Here is a 22097-nt window from a genome sequence, read left to right on the forward strand (position 1 = left end):
CATAACCCGAATATTGGATGTATCTGCTTGGTCATTAATCTAATATTGAAACCTTTAATCCAAATATATGGACTTATTGGATAGGAAGATCCTCGGCCAAGATGGTATAATCTATCTTCGCAGACATTGGAGTACTTTGAAAATGTAATCATTGTTGTAGGAAATGTGGCAGCCAGTTTGCACACAGCAAGGTTCCACAAATAACAATGTAATAATGAAGAGGCAATCAATCTATTTTTATTAATGTTGGTTCAGTGATAAATATTGCCTAGAACACTGAGGAGAATTCTCCTGCTGCTCTTCAAAATAGTGCCATGGGATCTTTTACAAGGAGTCAGACCTCAATGTCTTGTCCTAAAGACAGCAACACCTTTAGTGTAGCACTCCCTCAGCACTGTGCTAGAATTTGTGCTCAAGTCTCTGGAGTTCTTGTTCCCATTTAAAACATAGCAACACCATGGCACAATGCCCATTTTGATAGCTTTTAGCAGTATTTGTGTAATTAGTCTGTTTCATATTGCAATTTAACCTATGAGGAATATTCAGCTTACGCTGTAACAGGTTTCTGATATGAGCTGAGGCTTAGGGATTTTAAAGGTTAATTCTGACAGCTCGACCATTCTTTCCATCACATTGACACAGTAAATTAGACATAAAGATTGGATTGTTAATCAGCTCCTCCTGAAGGTAATGAGCCAACCATTGAACCAGTCACGATCTGAGACAATAGGTGAATTATTATTTTGTCTAAGCCACTTCCAATAAGTATTCACACATATGATGATGCTCTTCAAGACACAGCATGGATTTGTCTGGGTGGTGCTCACTGTTGGGAAGACACTGTGTGTCAACTGCACTATTCAACCCCTCACCCAGACAATATTATGCAAAGGTTGAACTCCTGACAGTAAATTATCAAAAGATGAGAGAATAACATTGACTTGTCCCAGGGATTGTCTTGTGCATTATCGAGCAGCTGGGCAAGAATGACTCTGCCAAGGAAATGTAATGGTTTGCCTTTTATGCTTTAAACACTGAGATCTGAGTTTGTGTCCACATCAAATGATAGTTTGAAAGTCTGCTTACCCTATAGGCTGTAAGGGTTCAGTGCCAATTTGGAGTGCAATGCAATGAAATGGTGGGGAAGAGAGTGCATAGCAAGTTTGGAGCTGCAGAGCCTGAACAGTTGCTGTGCAGGACATTCATTGGGAGCTGCTGTGGGAAATGGCAGTGTGACCCTCTGGGGCAGAGTGTGGAGTTAGTCTATAATTAACCCATATAATGTAGTTTAAGCAGTTTGCATCAGCCCATGTATTGCTGAACCCTCATGCAAGCTTTTGGCAACTCTTGACTTGACAACTCTTCTTCCCTGGCCGTCCCATCTTTTCCACCCTCTATAAACTTCAGTTCATCTGAAACTTTGCTCATAACTTTGCACCAAGTCCTATTCGCCCATCACCCCTTTGCTTGCTGACCTGCACTGGCTTCCAGGCCAGCAACGCCTCAAACTTAAAATTCTCATGCTTGTGTCCACATCCCTCCATGAACTCTCCCCTTCCTCTCTAATATCCTTCAGCCCGACACCCTTGAAATCTTTGAATTCCTCCAGTTCGAGCATTCTGCATATACGTGGTTTCCATCGCTCCACCATTGGCAGCTGCCCAATCATTTGTTAAAACCCTGAGTTCTGGAACTCCCTGGCTAAACCTTTCTGCCTCTATTCCCTCTTTTAGTAAACTCCTTAAAGCCTACCTCTTGGTCAAGCATTTGGTCACCTATCCTAATATTTCCATAAGTGGCTTGGTATCAGAATTTTTCTGATATCACTCGTGAAGCGCATCAAGACATTTTATGATGTTCAAGGTGCTATATAAAAGCATGTTGTTGTGAAATCCTTCTGAGAATGTGGTGGTAGGTTGTCTTCTTGAATCGCAGCTTTCCATGTGGTGAAGTTGCACCCATAGTACTGTTAGGTAGACAATTTCAGGATTTTGATCCAGTGACAATAAAGGAATGGCAGTGACGTGTTTCCAAGTCAGGATGGTTTGTGAGTTGAAGAGAGACTTGCCAGTGGTGGCGTTCCCATTCGCATGCTGCCCTTATTATTGTAGGTGTAGAAATTTGGGGTTTGGAAAGTGCTATTGAAGGAGCCATGGTGAGTTGCTAAAATGCAATTTGTAGAGATAGTGTATACTGCTCCACTGTGCACTGGTGGTGGAAGGAGTGAATGTTCAGGGTGGCGAATCAAATAGACTGTTTTGTCTTCAATGTCATCAGGCTTCTTGAGTATTATCAGAGCTGTTCTTTCCCAGCAAGTGGAGAGTATTCCATCACACTCCTGTCGTGTCTCTTGTAGATGGTAAAAAGGTTAGGAGGGCAGAATACCCAGCCTCTGATCTGCTCTTGCAGCCACAGTATTTATATGGCTGGACCAGTTATGTTTCAAGTCAATAATTCCCAGGATGTTAATAGTAATGATAATGCCATTGAATGTCATGGGAAGGTGGTTAGATTCTCTCTTGTTACTTGCCACTTAGCTGCCCAAGCCTGCACTAGTCCAGGTCTTGCTGCATGCAGGCATGGATGTTTGATGTATCTGAGAAGCTGTGAATGGCACTTGTAGTGGTACAGCCGATGGTAAATGCTGAGTTGTTCAAATCCCAAAGGGAAACTTGAAGCAACTGCCACAACTTGTTTTACAATTTGTATAAATTTCGAGATGCGTGCCTTGAATTCAGTAGTAATAAGACCACCAAGTCTTATGGGTTTTTACAAAACTAGATTAAGCATTTATTAATAAGAGAAATTATTTTAAACACATACGTAGATTACAAATTACTACTATGATAACTCCTAAATCCCCTACTGAATCTGACTCCCAGTTACACTTTCGTTAAGGCAACAGAAAGACACATAGATGTTAAAAGACCCAGGCAAGGTGACACACAATACCCTAAACCAGTCGAATTCAAAGTGAGTTTTCTTAACTTCAGTTCTTTGAAAACAGCAGCTTGAGGTATAGATGCTGAAGGCTTTTCGCACTTGTTAGATCTTAAAAATGCTGGCCTTACACACAGCCTTCGCTCCTTTATACATATTTTTCCCTTTGAATGCAAACTCCCATTGTTTCACTATGTCTTTGGACTTTACCTTTCTGATAATAAAAACCTCTCATAGTACTAAGTTTTACCAGTAATCTTTGGGAAAAATAAACACACTCTTTCTAAACTTCACCTGGCTAGGTGAGACATTTTACCCCTCCTTTGAAAACAATCTAGCCTGGTTTATTTAAAAATGCAAGTGTCCTTTTACACCTTATATTCTAAACTTTCCCCATGTTTACATCAAAGCTTTCAGACCAGCTGCCTTTAATCAAATTAAGTCTCTGTCTCTCCCCCCACCGCACCCCCCCCCACTCTCTCTCACACACACACGTACATATTCAGATACCAGTATTTTACAATAAATTCCAATTACATTATGAGAATCATTATATCTTCTTGAACATTGCGGAATCACCAGCAATCATCCCCACTACTGACCTTATGATGTATGAAAGGTCATTGAAATAGCTGAAAATGGTTGGGCCTAGGACACTTCCCTGAGGGACGCTGCAGCAACATCTTGGGGCTAAGATGATCAGCCTGCGACAACCACAACCATCTTCCTTTTGCTACATATGACTCCAACCAGCGGAGAGTTTCCCCCTGATTCCCATTGACTTCAGTTTTGCCAAGACTCCTTGATGCCATTATCTGCCTTGATGTCAAGAGCCCCTGGAACACTTGTCTCTGAAATTCAACTCTTTTGGCCTTTTTGAGTAAGTGTCACTAGTTAACACTGTAAATGACTTCCTCCCTGATTTTGCTGATGATTGAGGGCAGGTTGATGGGTTGGGAATTGACCGGATTGGGTTTGTCTTGTTTTTGTAGACAGGAGTGTCTTTCATTGTAAGCACAAATAAAATTAAATGAAAGATGTGACATGGGGATGCTTTGTCATCCCTTTGGATTAAGGTTGATGGAAGACTAGTCCAATCTGAGGAGAAAATAAATACATTTCAATACCTCAGAGAGAATCTGCCAAACGCCTAACTGAAGAGATTGTCCTTTAAAAGCCTTGCTTCCATTTCAGGAAAAGGCAAATGCCCTTGGGTATGAATTCAGTCAGGTTTAAGGCTAGTACTATTGGAAATGTCATTTCTAATTGGCTGAGATGACATTTGAATCCTGTATAATAATGGGCAATGACTTTTTAACTGACAGGCTTTGCAGATCTGATATATTACGGAGAGGATGTTTTTGTTCAAGATATTGCCTTATCAGTTGGTAGTTATTGATGCTTTTGTGAGAAACTAGACTCTCCATTGGATTTTAAATATAATTTACAGCAGCTGGGTTATCTTGTCAGACTGGAATTAAATTATCACAGAACTTTGCAGAAAATGACTAAAATGCTTTAATCTTTGGGTGAAGCAAGAAATCAATTGAACTGAAATTCTGGCTTAGAACCATATATAAAATTCAAGGCTTAATATTGTTATTACTGTATTTATAGTGAGGCATTTCTCACTTGGATCCTTTAGACCGAGAGTGGGGATGTGGTGTCCTGTTCAAATTTGCAATATGATCAGTTAACTGCGTGGCATGCATACACAAAATACCTTTTTAAAGAGTGGTGAAACTTTTTCACCAACAGTGCAATCCTACCTATCTGGCTTTATTTTAGATAGAACTTTGTCGCTGGAGGAGATGATGTGTTCAAATCAGTCTCTTTCATATGTCCATTTTAGGGTCGAATGACTGCAGTGATGTGAGTTGCCTGCCTGAGACAACGGGGCTCCATTCAAAAATTTGGAAGTTAGCATACAAACAGTGATAGACAGGACAAGAGCCCCTGATCCATCAAGCCTGTTCCAGACAACTGCAATGCCTTGTACACCACAATATATAACTCCCCACCTGAAATACATGTAATCTAGGGGAGGTGACAAACCAAATAAAAACCCAGGCTGATGATGAGGGAGAAAATGTGGAAAGTTTCTCTGATCCCATTAATTAACAAAGCTCATTCAGCAAGTGACTCTGCCTTGATTAATGTTACACAGTGCAAAGTGATTTCTGCCGCAGCCAGGAACAGCTCTCGCTTGAAAGAATTCAGCAAATATGTGGTCACAGTATGAACTGGCAGCTCGTCACACAGACCCACCTATGGAAAAGAACCGCCTAATATCTAACTGAGATATGGCCTTACATAACGTGAGATTGTGACCCCAGGAAGAAAGGGTTTTGCCCCCTTCATTTGGGCTTGCATCAGCCATGCGTGGTATATGCCATTTCCCAGTTTACAAACATATATACGAACATAGAAATTAGGGGCAGGAGTAGGCCAGTTGGAGTGGGGATGGAGGGATTTTCTTATGAGGAGAGGTTGAGTTGGTTGGACCTGTACTCATTGGAGTTTAGAAGAATGAGAGGCGATCTTATTGAAATATATAAGGTTCTTAGGGGGCTTGACAGGGTAGATGCTGAGAGGTTGTTTCCCCTTGTAGGAGAGTCTAGGACCAGAGGGCATAATCTCATTGTAAGGGTGGGTGCCCATTTAAAGCAGAGATGAGGAGGAATTTCTTCTCTCAGAAGCTAGTCAATCTGTGGAATTCTATACTGTGGAGGCTGGGTCGTTAAGTATATTCAAGGCTGAGATAGACAGATTTTTAATCAGTAAGGGAATCAAGGGTTATGGGGGAAAGGCAGGAAAGTAGAGTTGAGGATTATCAGATCAGCCATGACCTCATTGAATGGCAGAGCAGACTCGATAGGCCGAATGGCCTACTTCTGCTCCCACGTCTTATGGTCTTGTGGCCCCTTGAGCCTGCTCCACCATCCAATAAGATCATGGCTGATCTGATTGTAACCTCAACTCCACATTCCCGCCTACACCCGATAACCTTTCACTCCCTTGCTTGTCAAGAATCTATCTCTCTCTGCCTTAACAATATTCAAAGACTCTGCTTCCAACACCTTTTGAAAAAGAGAGTTCCAAAGACTCATGACCCTCAGAGAAAAAAATTTCCTCGTCTTGGTCTTAAATGGGCGATCCCTTATTTTTAAAATGTGACCCCTAGTTCCAGATTCTTCCACAAGAGGAAACATCCTTTCCACATCCTGTCAAGAACCCTCAGGATCTTAAATTTCAATCAAGCTGCCTCTCACTCTTCTAAATTCCAACAAATACAAGCATAGCCTGTCCAATTTTCCTCACAAGACAACCCTCCCATTCCAGGTATTTGTCTAGTAAACCTCTGAACTGCTTCCAATGCATTTACACCTTCCTTAAATAAGGAGACCAATACTGTACATCGTACTCCAGACGTGACCTTACCAATGCACTGTATAACTGAAGCACAACCGTTCACAATAAACAATATCATTCTGTTAGCCTTCCTAATTCCTTGCTGTGCCTGCATACTAACCATTTGCACTTCATGCACTAGAACACCCAGATCCCTCTGCATCTCGAGCTCTGCAATCTCTCACCATTTAGATAATATGCTGCATTAGTATTCTTCCTGCCAAAATGGACAATTTCTTGGACTCGAACTCAAGTTCTGTCGAAGGGTCATGAGGACTCGAAACGTCAACTCTTTTCTTCTCCGCTGATGCTGCCAGACCTGCTGAGTTTTTCCAGGTAATTCTGTTTTTGTTTTTGTTTTGGATTTCCAGCATCCGCAGTTTTTTTGTTTTTATCTCTTAGTTTTTAAAGCCCCAATTGTATCTGTCTCTACCACAGTCGGGCAGTGCATTCCAGACCCTAACCACTCACTGCGTAAAAAACATTTTTTCCTCACATCATTCTTGGTTCTTTTCCAATCATCTTAAATCAGTGCCCTCTGATTTTCAACCCTTTGAATGTGAACAGTGTCTCTATATCTACTCTGTCTAGACCTTTTATTTTGAACACTTCTGTCAAATTTTGCCAAGCTCCCTTATTGGTTGAGTGAGAGGCCAATTAAAGTAACACTTGGGCTGCATAGGAAGACTTTGCAGGTGTGAAGAATCCCGAACAGGCTGTGGCCAGAAAATCAAAATGCATCGGATTGGGAGAGCTGTTGTGAACAATACTTGGCCACGAAGGTATTGGAAAAGGTTACTATTTTGCATGGATATTTACTAGGCTGGAGAGTGTAGCAATTAATTGGTAGAATCTCATTAATTTATCTCACACAGATTTTCAGTATCTCCATCTCTGCTGTCTCACTCTTAACATTTACTCACCGAGATGTGATATATCTTGACAGGAATATTTTTACAAATTCTGTAGAATCTGAAAGCAGAATAGATGAGAGAAATAAAGGCTTTTGAATGAAGAACTGCTGTTTTACAAAGACAGGAGCTAAAGAGCTGATCAGGAACACTGGTTGGAAACAGTTTTCAAACCAACTGTTTTAGAGGCTGCAATCTTAGTGGCTGGGTGGATTTGTTGAACACAGGTATCTCCTGATCAAACCCAAGTCCAATCGGAAATGTTTTAGCAGGAATGGAGTTAATGGAAGTTGGTGCAGTTGATGGGCATTAGTGCAGACAGAGAATGGATTATGCATTGGCCCAAATATTAACCCGTCAATTCCCTTATATACAAACTCTGAAAATCTTAACTAAACTGTAGTGACATTTCAATTCCAGTCTGCACGATTGGGAGAAGTGATGTTGCTGTGTAGTTTAAGTTTGCGCCTAATGGCTGACATGGAAAAGAAATGTTGTGTTGATGCAATAGGAAAGTCATTTAGCTTTATTCTCGAGGTGTAGGTGTCGCTAGCAAAGCCAGTATTTATTGCTTTCGCTTGGGGTGGGGACTGTATATAATTGCAATACACGAGGAATTGTAGTTGTGTAGGACAGACCAGACAGACCAGTAGGTCTTTTTCTGTCCTTTTCATCTATTTATATATCCCAAAAGGCCTGTAGTGACTTCCTAGACTTTGGGAAGCAGTAGTTTTCTAACCAAGGCCTAAGCTCTAAAATGTGCAGTAGGTTTATTCAAAAATCACAAGGTGGGTCAAAATAGTTTACAGAACATATCTGTTCCTCCTCGAAAACAGAAAATAATACACGCACACGTGATTCAGTAATTGTTCTTAGTAAGGCTGTCTTACATTAGACAGACATGTGGGTATTTGCTTCTCCCCCCAAAGACACTCCTGCTTTTATTTTATTGACGTCAGAGGATTTGAAATTTTTCTAATTGTATATTCAAGGGATGTGAGATTCGCTGGCTAGGCCAGCATTTATTACCCATCCCTAATTGCCCTTGAGACGGTGAAAATGAGCTGCCTTCTTGAACCACTGCAGTTCATTTGGTGAAGGTGCACCCACAGTGCTGTTAGGGAGTTCCAGGATTTTGACCCAGCGACAGTGAAGGAACGCGATATATTTCCAAGTCAGGATGGTGAGTGACTTGGAGGGGAACTTCCCAGGTGGTGATGTTCACATGTATCTGCTGCCCTTCTCCTTCTAGATGGTTGTGCTCATGGGTTTGGAAGGTACTATCTAAGGAGCCGTAGTGAGTTTCTGCAGTGCATCTTGTAGATGGTACACACTGCTGCTATTCTGCGTCGGTGGTGGAGCGGGTCAGTGTTTGTGGATGGGGTGCCAATCAAGTGGGCTGCTTTGTCCTGGATGTTGTCGAGCTTCTTGAGTGTTGCTGGAGCTACACTTATCCAGGCAAGAGGAGAGAATTCCATCACACTCCTGACTTGTGCCTTGTAGATTGTGGACAGGCTTTGGGAGCCAGGAGGTGAGTTACTTGCCGCAGGATTCCTAGCCTCTGACCTGCTCTTGTAGCCACAGTTTCTGGTCAATGCTAACCCCCAGGATGTTGATAGTAGGGAATTCAGCGATGGCAAAACTATTGTATATCAAGGGACGATGGTTAGATTCTCTCTTGTTGGAGATGATCATTGCCTGGCACTTGTGTGGCATGAACGTTACTTACCACTTGACAGCCCAAGCCCGGATGTTGCTGCATTTGGACATGGACTGTTTCAGTATCTGAGGAGTCATGGATGGTGCTGAATATTAAATGGCTCCAAGTTTGCTAGGGCTCCTTGATGCCACACTCTTTGAAAGGCTGCCTTGATGTCAAGAGCAGTCACTCTTACCTCACCTTTGAAGTTCAGCTCTTTTGTCCATGTTTGAACCAAGGCTGTGATGAGGTGAGGAGCTGAGTGGCTGTGGCGGAACCCATACTGAGCGTCAGTGAGCAGGTTATTGCGAAGCAGATGCTCTTGATAGCACTATTGGTGACAGCTTCCATCACTTTACTGATGATGGAGAGTAGACTGATGGGGCAGTAGTTGGCCAGGTTGGATTTGTCCTGCATTTTGTGATCAGGACACACCTGGGCAATTTCCCACATTGCTGAGTAGATGCCAATGTTGTAGCTGTACTGGAACAGCTTGGTAGGGGTGCGGCAAGTTCTGGAGCACAAGTCTTCAGTACTGTTGCCGGAATATTGTCAGGGCCCATAGCCATTTCGGTATCCAGTATCTTCAGCCATTTCTTGATATTGTGTGGATTGAATCGAATTGGCTGAAGACTGGCATCTGTGATGCTGGGGACCTCTGGAGGAGGTTAAGATGGATCATTCACTCAGCATTTCTGAAGCAAGGCTATCCAAGATGTACTTTTCCACCCCACTTTGAAGTTCAACCAGCAACATATGTACATCTCGCACTTTCAGCAAGCTATCACGTAACCAAATAATTTATAAGATGGGCTGCTTGCAGACTTGTATTCCTTGAAGTGAAAAACTGGGATATAGCGAAACAAGTTGTTAAAGCATTGATTCATTCCATTGTTTTCTTTGGAACAGAAGAGGCTGAGGGGAGATTTAGTTGTGGTGTAAAAAATTATGAGGGGCCTAGATAGAGTGGATAGGAAGAACCTATTGCCTTTGCAGAAAGGTCAATAACCAGGGGGCAAAGATTTAAAGTAATTGGTATAAGGACTAGAAGTCGAGAATTTTTTTCACTGAAAGGATGGTGGGAGTTTGGAGCTCACTGCCTGAAAAGCTGGAGGTAGAAACCCTCATCACTCCTAAAAAGTACTTGGATTTGCATTTGAAGTACATTAACCTAATATGCTATGGACCAATAGAGAGCACAGTTTGTAATAGCTTCCAGACACAGAACCACTTGGAGCTAAATTGCAAAGTCCTTTGAACTAAATGGCCTTCAGAAAATAAAGGTAAGAGAAAAAAAATTTTCATTTTTGGCGTACCTTTCACAACCTCAGGTTGTCACAAAGCATTTCAGTACCAGTGAAGTACTTTTGAAGTGTAGTTACTGTTGTAGAGCTGAGTACTGCTTTAGTATGGTCCATGGGAACAATGTCAAACAAGCTCAGAATTAAAATATTCATATATTAATAGTTGATGATGTTGGAAATCGTCAGTAAGTCAGGTGTTAACTGTGGAGCAAGAAGCAGAGTTATAATTTCAGGTCAATAACCTTTCATTAAAACTGGAAGATTTTAGAGCTGAAGAGTTTATAAGCAAGTGCAGAGGCAGGTCAACAGTAAGTGCAGAGTGGCTGTAATAAGGGAACAAAAGGGGCCATCTGATGGATTGGAGAACAGAAATGATTAAATGACAAAGGGGATGATGATGCAAGGCAAAAAGAAGTAATAATGGAGCAAGAAGAAAAGTGTGTTCAGAGGAGATGTACATAGTTAAGAATGTCCAAGAGAAAATGGTTAAAATTTAGCTAGTTATTAATTTACAAAAATTGCACTTAGATCTACATTAAATTATAGAGCACTTCAAAATGCCAATGTCAAAATTTATAAAGTCCCGAGAGAGCAATCTCTTGCCTTTAGCATTCACATACTCTTCAATGATTTCAGGACTCATCACTGCTGTCAGTTCTGCTTTTGCATAATATAATAAAACTAATCAAAATCATGAATAATATTCAAAGCCAAGTAACAGCAGTTTTATCCTAACCAGCATTTATTACCCATCACTTGTTGCCTTTAAGGTGGTTGTGGACCTTCTTGAGCTTGCAGTGTTGAAAGTACCCTCAATGCTCTTGAGTAGGGAGATCCAATATTTTGATCCCACGATGATCAAAGTCGTGATGTTGGAGGGGGACATGGACGTGATGGTGTTCCTATGCACCTACTGCCCCTGCCTTTCTAGATGGTGGAGGTTAGAGGTTTGGGAACTCATTGGATAAATGTCATAAGTTCAGACCTCATTGAAACTTTCAATAGGGAATTGGTTTCTTGATTAAGCAAGAGATTGTGTAAAGGAGGAAGGAACGGTCAACATGAATCTGCTGAGAAATTCCTAGATAACAGAGCCCAGGAATAATTTTTTCTTAGATTATTCCTGAAATAGTCATAATTCTGAAAATATACGCTGGCTCATTTTGGGCTTTGCCTAATAGTTATAGGGATTATTGGGGGACTCACCATGATACCCCTGACTGGGGAATGCTTAAAATCTGCTTTGTGAATTATACCTAAACATTTCCTGCGAACCATCACATCTGGAACTCCAACTTGTACACCCATTAGGTTGCTGCTCTTGACCAAATGCTGGCACCAAAACCATATTGTGTTATTTCAGTCTCCACAATTTATCAGACTTCATGGTCTTTGATTGTTAATGAATTTTATGACTGATTGCATACTCATCCACCTACTCAGCCATCACAGTTTCTTTCTCATTGTTTTCTAAAGCTAGTATTTATTAAATTTTATCTTGCCATTCTAGGGTAGATTGACAAGATAATCAGTCACTTGCCCATTGAAGGATTACTCACAAGACTGTATTTTATTATCTATTGCCTAGTTTGTGGGAGATGATTTGGTTGAAGCAGCATTAGTGGCAGCTTTTTCTAAGGATATACACAGTGCATCTTACAAGACTTACTTGATCACCAAGTGGGGAATAAAAGCCTGTCCTGGATTTGGATTATTTGGCTGTACCAAAGAGCCCTGTTTACATTTGAAAGTGTACCTTGGAATGTGCCTTTCAGTGCAGTAACTTTACTTTGAACATTGTTACAATTGTGAGGCTTATAAGGTTGATATTTTGGGACTGTACCTTTTGGTTTGTAAGATTGTTAAATTTAAAGCTACAGTTCCAAAATAGAAGGTAAATGATGGGGTCATGTGATCTGTTCTGGAGTCTGCCTGATAAGTCTGGGTGGTTTGATTATTAGAAATCAAAGGAAGACTCAAGTTGTTCTACTTAGAAGGTGCAAGATATTTATGCTTGGAGGCAATGGCTGCAGTCCCTGAGTATGCCTGAGTCTCCTAAAGCAGTATTACAGGTATCTAGTTGTAAAGAACGGTGCTGCAAACTATCCGTTTACTTCTAAGATGGAAGGGAATTAGTATCAACGATAACTAATTAGCATTTCTACTTGGATACAATGCTAATGTGACTCACATTGCCATGGGGAAGAGAGTAAAGGAAGCCCTTTTTGAGATCAGGTTACAGGTTTCCACATTAAAGCAGGCGGGAGCTCACAGTCAGATTGAAGACTGAGTTTGTGAGAATTTAAAAGAGGCTAGAAGAGCCACCTAGCTTGGAACAAGAAGAAGCGGTCTACATCGTAACCCTCACAGTGAAAGGCACGGAGATTAGAAATTACCAGCTGGTAAAGGAAAAAGGAAGCAAGCCATTGGAAGCTGAGAATAATTTTAGACTGGTTCCTGGAGGATGAAGTGCCCATTTAATAGACAATGTATTGTATAACCCTAGTGGGAGATTTTCAGTTGTGCCAAAAGTTAAATGGGGAATATCCTTCCTGTAGTTTGAAGTACAAATTGTCTACAAAAAAAAAATTGTGTTTGGTCAATAATGTTTTTGTTAGTCATTTATTATAGTAAAATTTTAAAACATGAAATCTGGACACTATTCCTACAGCTGTCAGTTGGAAGTTCGAATTTCTCTTTAAAAGTCTCTACAGGGATCATAACAAAACCTTTAGCTTCACTTATTAATGGGAAGGTAGCTTTGATCATGCAGAGTATGATAGCGATGACTGCAGGTTTACAGGCTAACCATTTTGAAAGCAAATTTAATAGTTTGACCTTTTTAATTAATTCAACGTTTTTGACTCGCCGTTTGGTTTTGGCGGTGTGCTGGTCAATGGTGATGTTTGTTTTCGGATCCATTTAATCTATCTTTGACCAGCAGATGAACGAGTTTACTGGCTCGTGGCCAGTTGCTGGACATTAGCCGTGCACTAACTTGCTGCTAATTCCTAGATGTGGACACACTGTGACTCTCTCTTCCGAGCTCTTCACTGTTGGATTTGCCACTCGTTTCTCTCTTAGCAATTCCTTTCATGTCCTGTAACCCCCTCCTTAGCCCCTGTTAGCACCTATCCTTCCATGTCTTCATTTATTACTCCTCAGTACAAGCTTAATTACATTCCTACCCCCTCCTTTCTTTTTAGCAGCTTTTTGTGCTCATCAATCTGATCTGTGGTAACTTTTATCTAAGGCTGCACAAGTGATATTTTCACTATTGAACCAGAATGAATGCAAAAATCAAGTGGCTTCCTGCACAGTTAATGGTTTCAGCCCTTCATGTGATTCAATTTTTACATGAGCAGTGGGATCTTCAATCATTTTCTAATCTGAGGCATCTGAGGCAGGTTCATTGAAATAAAAATCTTCAAACAAATAGTTTTGAAATTCTGTTCAGCGCTTCACATGAACTGTCATCGCGATGATTTCATGCCTAATTTAAGGCAGTGATAGTTACATAAAGATTTTTAATAATGTGGGTTTTCAAAGGTGATATTTTGATTGTCTATGCATGTTGCAATAACATTGAAGGCGACGCAATGTTGGTGCGGCCACTGCAGTACCATGTAGTGAAAGAGAGGGTTGGGGTTTGAGCTCTTCCATCTTGATTCTTATGTGACGAGAAAAAAAGAGAGAACATGAGAGTACATTTCATGATCTCAGGGTGTCCCATAGCACTTTACCGGCTTTTGACACTTATCCTCACTTGTACCCTCCAACCTTTGCAAGTGCTGAACAAGAATTTTTTTCTTTATTCTTTCATAGGAGGTGGGTGTTTATTGCCCATCCCTAATTGCCCTGGAACTGAGTGGCTTGCTAGGCCATTTCAGCATCCTTTGCCTCCGTCACATCTGTTCCGATGATGCCATTTTCCAAAATGGCACTTATAACATGTCTTCCTTTTTCCTTAAATGATGTTTCCCACCCACTGTGGTTGACAGGGCCCTCAACCGTGTCTGACCCGTCCCCCGTGCCTCTGCACTCACACCTTCCTCTCCCTCCCAGAACCATGATAAGGTCCCCCTTGTCCCCATTTTTCACCCCACCAGCCTCCGTATGTAAAAAATCATCTTCCGTCATTTCTGCCAACTCCAGTATGATGCCACCACCAAACACATCTTCCCCTCACTGCCCCTACCCCCTCCCCCAGTCAGCGTTCCCTAGGGACCGTTCCCTCTGGGACACCCTGGTCCACTTCTCCATCACCCCCAACGCCTCATCCCTCTCCCATGGCACCTTCCCATGCGATCGCAGAAGGTGCAACACCTGCCTCTTTACCTCCTCACTGTCCAAACGCTCCTTCCAGGTGAAGCAGTGCTTTACTTGCACCTCATTCAATTTGGTCTACTACATTCGCTGCTCCCAATGAAGTCTCCTCTACTTTGGAGAGACCAAAAGCAGACTGGGTGACTGCTTTGCGGAACACCTTCAACCTGTCCACAGGCATGACCCAGACCTTCTTGTCGCTTGCCATTTCAACACACCATCCTGCTCTCATGCCCACGTGTCTATCCTTGGCCTGCTGCAATGTTCTAGTGAAGCCCAACACAAATTGGAGGAACAGCATCTCATCTTCTTACAGCCTTCTGGACTTAACATTGAGTTCAACAACTTCAAACCATGAACTGTCTCCTCTGGCCTCACCCCTTTTTTACCCCCTTTTTTAATATTCATTTTTTTTCATTTATTCATTGTTTTATCCCCACCTTTTAACCTATTTTCGATCTTTTTCCCCCACCATTGCCCCTCTCCCCTACCCCACTCCCACAAGGGCCATCTGTCACTTGTTCCTGTTGCCCTTTTAAGGGTGCTTACCCTTGTCCTGCTATTATCACATTCTGCTTTCTCACCTTAATGCCACTATCAGCACCTCCTTTAGCCCTTACCACTACCATTAACATCTGCTTTGTCCTTTTGTTCATGAGATTTTTGTCGATCTCTCCTTTGCTTCCACCTATCACTGGCCTTCTATCCAGCTTCACCTGTTCCACCTCCCTTAAACAGTATAAATTTTATCACATTTTTGCTTCTCTTCAGCTCTGAAGAAGAGTCATACAGACTCGAAACATTAACTCTGTTTTTCTCTCCACAGGTGCTGTTGGACCTGAGTTTTTCCAGCATTTTCTGTTTTTGCTTCAGATTTCCAGCATCCACAGTATTTTGCTTTTATCAGAATCTGGCCAGGTAAGGACAGCAGATTTCCTTCTCTAAAAGAACGGCTAAGCTCCCATCATTTTCTGAGGACCTTCTGCTATAAGTGTGCACAGATTGGGGCAGGTGAAGTGAGAGACAGGTATTATTAGTGAAACTGATGGGTTTTTACAACTATCAATGTCACCATTACTTAGACTAGCTTTCCGTTCCTAATGCTATTAATTGAAATGAAATTCCACCAGCCTGTGGGGTTTGTGGGGTTTGAACCCGTGTCCCTGGAGCATTAGCCTGTCCAGTGACATTACCACTACCCCACCATCTCCCCTGGATGAAAGAAACAATAAGCTGTTATATTTTCAGGCAGAAAATTAGCTTTGAAAGCATATTTCTCATTGAAGAAAACTGCCCCTTCCTGAGCTACGAAAATATTAATGCAGAAACTTGAATGAAAAATTGCCAATTTAAAAAAGTGAGTTATTTTGAAAGGGGGCATAAAGCAACCTCTACTTACTAAATTTCCACGTTTTTTCTATAATTGTAATGTAGAATAGGTGCAAAGGGGACTTTTTTTATTGCTCATTATGTGCTATGCATCTTAAACATCAGTCCACATTATTCATGCTACACATTCCCCTGACTGGAAAACTAAGTTAAAATACAGTACCTTTTAAAAAAACAAGAGGTGATCAAGCTGATTAATCTATATAATTCAGTATTGAATAGCTTTCCGTTCCTAATGCTATTAATTGAAATGAAATTCCACCAGCCTGTGGGGATTGTGGGGTTTGAACCCGTGTCCCTGGAGCATTAGCCTGTCCAGTGACATTACCACTACCCCACCATCTCCCCTGGATGAAAGAAACAATAAGCTGTTATATTTTCAGGCAGAAAATTAGCTTTGAAAGCATATTTCTCATTGAAGAAAACTGCCCCTTCCTGAGCTACGAAAATATTAACGCAGAAACTTGAATGAAAAATTGCCAATTTAAAAAAGTGAGTTATTTTGAAAGGGGGCATAAAGCAACCTCTACTTACTAAATTTCCACGTTTTTTCTATAATTGTAATGTAGAATAGGTGCAAAGGGGACTTTTTTTATTGCTCATTATGTGCTATGCATCTTAAACGTCAGTCCACATTATTCATGCTACACATTCCCCTGACTGGAAAACTAAGTTAAAATACAGTACCTTTTAAAAAAACAAGAGGTGATCAAGCTGATTAATCTATATAATTCAGTATTGAATAGATGTTTCCAGAGGGATCAAGTGTTTTGTTGATAACTGGTTAATTTGAATATTGTTTATGCTTTTTATTTATCTCTCTTTCCTGCCCTTCCCATACCTTTCTTTTCCTGAAACCAGTGACTTCTGCAGCGGTATAGTTCCACAGTGAGTTTTGGTAGGTTCATAATGGACTTGGGGGTGCATTGCAAACACAACCTTTCCCTCTCTTCACCTGCCCCAATCTGTGCACACTATTAGCAGAAGGTCCTCAGAAAATGAAGGGTGCTTAGCTGTTTTTTTTCTCCCTTCCTTAGACATGTAGATAGATGCAGGAGCCAATTTTTGCACCTTGAACGGAGCAGTAGCATAATGATAAAACAAGACTGGCCCTCCAAGTGCCCGAAGTAATTCTCTTCAGGACAGGAAATCTGCCTTCCTTATCCAATCTGGCCTACAGCCATGTATTCTTTGAAATGACCTAGCAAGACACTCAATTGTGTCAAACCACTGCAGAAAAGGTCAAATAAGTTTAACACCGGACAAACCATTCAGCATCGACTTAGGCTTAGGAAATGACAAAGGCACACCATGCCATGTTCGATGTGCAAAGTCCTCCTCACTAACACCTAGAGATTAATACCAGAACTGGGAGAGCTGTCCCACAGATTGGTCAAGCTACAGCCTGATAGTTATACTCACCAAATCATACCTTAACAGCCAATGTACCAGACTTAACCATCACCAACCCTGGTTAGGTGCTGTCCCACTGCCAGGACAAACCGACCAGAGATGGCACAGTAGTTTACAGCTGAGAGGAAGTGACCCAGCGAGCCCTAGACCTTGACTTCAAATTGATGAAGCCTCATGGTATCAGGTCATACATGAACAAGGAGCTCTCATGTTGATTACCACCTAACGCCAACCCTCAGCTGATAAGTCAATGCTCCTCCATGTTGAACACCACTTGGAAGAAGCTTTGAGGGTAGAAAAGGCACAGATTGTATTCTAGGTGAGAGACTTCAACTTCCTATACCAAGCGTGGTTTAGTTACATCACTATTGACCTAGCTGGCCAAGTCCTGAAGGGCAAATCTGGCAGACAGGGCCTGCAGCAAATGTTAAAAGAACCATCAAGGATGAGAAACATACTTGATATCTTTTCACCAATCTGCCTGTCATAGGTGCATCTATCCATGACAGTATTGATATGAGTGACCACCACGTAGTCTTTGTGGAGAGAGTCTTCAAACTGAGGACACCCTCTATCTTGTGCAGCACTAAGCAGGAGTAGACCATGCAGCCCATCAAATATGCTGTGCCATTCAATGCGATCATGACTGATCTTTGGCTGCAACTCACTTGCCCCCATGTTCCCTATATCCCTTGATTTCCTGAGACCCCAAAATCCTGTCTATCACTGCCTTAAATATATTCAGTGACGGAAAAATTGAAATCAATGGGAATATGGAGAGGTGATGGTGGTGGTCTCTCTATTGACTTAAGTTATACATAGCACAAAGAAAGATGGTTATCGTTGTTTAAGGCCAATCATATTAGCCCCTGGATATTGCTGCAGGAGTTCCTCAGGGTAGTTTACAAGGCCTAAGCATCTTCAGCTGCTTCATCAGTGATCTTCCCTCCAACTTAAGATCAGAAGTGAGGATGATCGCAGATGATTGCAGTATTCAGTATCATTCGCAACTTTGCAGATGCTGAAGCAGCCGGTGCCCACAGCAGGTCCTGGACAACATTGAGTCTTGAGTTTATAAATGGCAAGTGACATTCATACCAAGCAAGTGGCAGGCAATGATTATCTCCAACAGAGAGAATCTAGCAATCTCCCCTTGACATTATTGGCATTACCATTGCTGAATCCTCTGTGATCAAAATCCTGGCGGTTACCTGAAACTGAACTGAAATAGCCATATAAATACTGTGACTACAAAAGCAGGTCAGAGACTAGGAATCATGCAGTGAGTAACTCGCCTCCTGATTCCCCAAAGCTGTCCACCATCTACAAGGCACAAGTCAGGAGTGTGATGGAATATTCCCCATTTGCCTGGATGGGTGCAGCACCAGCAGCACTCAAGAAGGTCAACACCATCCAGCATGAAGTAGCTCACTTGATCGTCATCCCATCCACCACCTGTGCACAGTGGCAGTAGTTTGTACCGTCCACAAGATGCACTGCAGCAACTCACCAAGACGCCTTCAAAAGCACCTTCTAAACCTGCAACCTCTACCACCTAGAAGGACAAGGGCAGCAGATGCATGGGAACAGCACCACCAGCAAGTTGCCCTCCCAAGCCATGTACCATCCTGACTTGGAACTATATCACTGTTCCTCCACTGTCACTGGATTACAAACTGGAACTCCCTTCCTGACCTAAAGCACTGTGGGTGTATCTCCACCACACACTGCGGCAGTTCAAGAAGGCAGCTCACAACAACCATCTTGATGAAAATTAGGATGGGCCATAAATGTTGGCTTTGCTAGCAGTGACCTCATGCCATGAAAGAATGGGAAAAAATCTTAGCAACCTTCTCTAATTGTCTTATTCAGCACATCCCTGGTCTTTTTGCCTCAGCATCACAACATGCAATGCATTTATTCACAGAGCCAAGTGAGGGCAGGGAAAAAGGATACCAGGCATTAATTTCTGTTTAAATAGAAAATGTAACATGACGCAATATAGAGAAGGGAATTGGAGAAGCAAGTGATTTGCAAGAACGTGAAAGAGAAAGGGTCTTCTGAAATATCATTTGAGGTTCGTGAAAATCTGTACATATTTTTTAGAAAAGCAGTCAACAATAACCAATTTTTAGGTCAAGGATCATTTGTGGAATGATTGTGGGTTAAGTATATTGGTTTTAAACTAAGGAACTAGTGCATTTTATTGCTCTGCAAAATCATATTTCAGCAGCTAGTGTGTCCGCGCCACAAAGGATCTTGATCTGAAATACTAACCTATTCCTATTCAGACTTGCTGGGCCAGTTGTGTGTTTTCCAACTGTTTTCGCTGACCTGTTTTCACAGGTGCCAGGTCAAACATTAATGCATGCATGCACTGTGATCTGAATGCACTGCCATAGGGCTCATCTTTTTGTATTTAATCAGTATTAAGGAAAGGGGAGGAGAGAAAAACTGAAAGCCTGAATTCCCTTCCCTTCTGTCTTTATAAGTGTGTTTTATTTTTTGAAAAGGTTGATGTGTGTTTCTAAACCCCTGTTAATGTGTGGTCAATTTATAGGTACCAGCAGCAGACTTTTGTGGGTTTAAACAATGGGAGACATACTTAGCACAAAGGGAGATGGTTGTGGTTGTTGGAGGTCAGTCATCTCAGCTCCAGGGCATCTCTGCAGGAGTTCCTCAGGGTAGTGTCCTCAGCCAAACCATCTTCAGCTGCTTCATCAATGACCTTCCTTCCATCATAAAGTCAGGAGTGAGGATGTTTGCTAATGATTGCACAATGTTCAGCACCATTCGCGATTCCTCAGATATTGAAGCAGTCCATGTCCAAATGCAGCATGATCCGGACAATATCCAGACTTGGGCTGACAATTGGAAAGTAACATTCGCACTACACAAGCGTCAAGCAATGACCATCTCCAATAAGAGAGAATCCAGCCATCACCTCTTGATGTTCAATGGCATTATCATCACTGAATCCCCCACCATCAACATCCTGGGGGTTACCGTTGACCAGAAACTGAACTGGACTAGCCATATAAATACTGTGGCTACAAGAGCAGGTCAGACGCTAGGAATTGTGCGACGGGTAATTCACCTCCTGACTCCCCAAGGCCTGTCCACCATCTACAAGGCATAAGTCAGTAGTGTGATGGAATATTCCCCACATGCCTGGATGAGTGTAGCTCCCACAACACTCAAGAAGCTTGACACGGTCCAGGACAAAGCAGCCCGCTTGATTGGCACCACATTCACATTCACTTCCTCCACCACCGACGCACAGTAGCAGCAGTGTGTACCATTTACAAGATGCACTGCCAGAATTCACCAAGGCTCCTTCAACAGCACCTTCCAAACCCATGACCACTACTACCTAGAAGGACAAGGGCAGCAGATAAATGGGAATACCAGCACCTGGAAGCTCCCCTCCAAGTCACTCACCATCCTGACTTCACAGTTCCTTCATTGTCTCTGGGTCAAAATCCTGGAACTCCCTTCCTAACAGTACTGTGGGTGTATCTACACCACATGGACTGCAGCAGTTCAAGAAGGCAACTCACCACTACTTTCTCAAGGGCAACTAGGGATGGGCAATAAATGCTGGCTCAGCCAGCGAAGCCCACATCCTGTGAATGAATTTTTAAAAAAACATACTCTCCCGAAAAATCTAAGCATGATGTCAGTCACACACCACACATTCCAGAAAGATATAGTTAAAGAAGATAGTGCACTTCTACAAGTATTAAACCAAAATAATAGTTAACAGTTCATGTGTCTTTGCAAGTCCAATGGAGACTGAAGATTTTCCTCACGCTTAAATTGTTGTTAAAATAAGTTCAGGTAACTGGGGTCAGATATGGAGTTTCTGCAGGATTCCTTCGATGAGAAGAATATTCAGCAGGTCGTGAAGTCAGGCACTTGTGAGTGTTGTATCAGGAGGAAAGGTTTTCTCAAAGGTGAACTCAGAGATTTGAAATCAGGCTGGGAGGCTTTTTAAAAGCCTTTCTAGCACTCTATTCTTAAAAGACAAAGATGGCACAGCCTTTTTCTGAAACTGTTGTCTTGTTGGTGTTATCCTGCACACTGTCCCAGGTCTCTTCTGAGTTTTAGGATGAAAGGATTTTAGTATCCAAGAACCAGTTTCAGTCACATGGTCAACAGCCATTGATATACAGTAGAAAGTGGATAACTGGTCTCGTCAGCTTTCCTTTGTAATGTTGCAAACCTGGAGCCGTAGAGTCTAGAAGTCCATTAGCTCTGTGTTTTGGAGTAAACTTCGAACATTGACAGAATTCCACAAAGAAATGCTTAAATAAATAAAATCAGTTCCAGAAGCTTCCATACAAGCTCAGGCCATGTTTAAAGTTATGAATACAACATGCATTTGGCTGGGCATGATATCAGTATGTTTCGAAAGATGCTGGTTGATTCCTTTTGCACATGTGGTGAAGCCTCAGTATATTCCTCACATGAAGAGTTGGAGGGCTGGCGACAGTTGAACTAGAATAGCAAATATAATTCAGTCCCCCTTTAAGCATTTTTTAAACTTTATTGTCACTATAAATGCCCATGACCACAGTAAAAGCAGACTGGTCAGGTAAACTTGTCCCACTATAATTATAATTTGCGACTGTGCCAACACTGATGGAGAGTGTAATTACAGTGTGACAGGTTAAATAAGACAATATTAATCTTAAGGTGGAC

General features: G+C 41.9%; 1 protein-coding gene across 4 annotated transcripts in view; it reads left to right on the top strand.

Moving 5' to 3' along the window:
* sirt6 (sirtuin 6) overlaps positions 1-22097 on the top strand; it is a 53600-nt gene that overhangs the window by 15116 nt on the left and 16387 nt on the right. The gene's annotated exons all lie outside the window — the stretch shown is intronic.

The sequence above is a fragment of the Carcharodon carcharias genome, chromosome 14 (assembly GCF_017639515.1).
Source record: "Carcharodon carcharias isolate sCarCar2 chromosome 14, sCarCar2.pri, whole genome shotgun sequence".
NCBI lineage: Eukaryota > Metazoa > Chordata > Chondrichthyes > Lamniformes > Lamnidae > Carcharodon > Carcharodon carcharias.